Below are 1,318 nucleotides of genomic sequence, written 5' to 3' on the forward strand. Positions count from 1 at the left end.
AATAGTATTTAAACTGACAAAGGTATAATTTAACCAAAGGAGGAGACAAATTTTTATTCAGATTAACACATTTAGTGCAACAAAATCAATAGAAAGATTCTATTTCAGCCAATGAAGTATCCACCATTCTTAAAATGCATTCAGTGGTGTTGAATAGATAGTTTTAAAAACCACAATTTCTAATGGGGATAGGGAACAGTGTGGCCATCATGACCATACATATAAGGTAGTTCAAAAAATTATGAATCAAAATCAATGCTCCATTTGTATATCTCATTGTAATTGAAACAAGTTACATAAATTAGTATATCAGACATTCATCTGTGTTGTTGCAAAGTAATCCAAGATAGCACTGTATCAAAATACTGAGGTAAATGAAAAATAAAGAGTTAATGAAAAATAAGTGAGGTGTATAATAATATTACAGATAAAATTTGCTAATAAATGAAATGAAATTATCTCATTCCTTTGAGTAAAAGGTATAAAACTGTTCTTAATCATCTTAATGATATATGGATAAACATCAACCAAAGCAATGTTTCATTAAATGGCACTGAAGCCAGGGACTGATTATCAGGCAAGCAATAAGCATTAGAACTCAGTGAATGTTGCCACAGGTAGTGATATTGGACAGGAGGGTGTTGAATACTGTAATTCTAGGCATTACTGGATGTAACATGATCACAGATTCTTCAGCTGACAGGAATCACAGAAAGTTGGAGGCGATTTTCCAAATATGGCTGACATAGAATAGTGTATATGCAACAGACAGAATGTTTGGCTCCTGGCTCATGTTGCTTATGAGATTGCCCTTCTCTAGACTAGACAATGGACCACATAATGTTCCATGTATCAACTCAAAGTCTGAATAACATGGGACATTTATGACTTTCTCAATTCTTTTTTTTAATATGAAACTTCTGATGAACTTCATTATAATTGCCAATTTTGTTCTTACATATGGCTGTCGATACATAGTTTTTCCCAAGCTACTCAGAAGACAGTCCCTGGAGTGTCTATCATGGGATATGAATGAAATCATGGCACCTGAGGATGAAAAACATGACCTTCACAACATGTTTTCAGAAGTGTTTTTATCAAAAGATTTCAGACCTCAGATGTAGTGCTTGAGGCCACAAATTTCCAGATATATCCAGGGACTATGACACAGGATGAGTGGAAAGAAATTGTTGAATATAATTAAGTGGATCTCCAGACAGCAAAACCCTTAAAACAGAAACATAGGTGTCAATGTGTGTGATGTTTGTCTGCATAAGAAACGTATTTCATAACTGCCCCATATTAGGTCCTAGCAGCC

The sequence above is a fragment of the Micromys minutus genome (genome assembly GCF_963924665.1).
Source record: "Micromys minutus genome assembly, chromosome: 11".
In the NCBI taxonomy this organism is placed as follows: domain Eukaryota; kingdom Metazoa; phylum Chordata; class Mammalia; order Rodentia; family Muridae; genus Micromys; species Micromys minutus.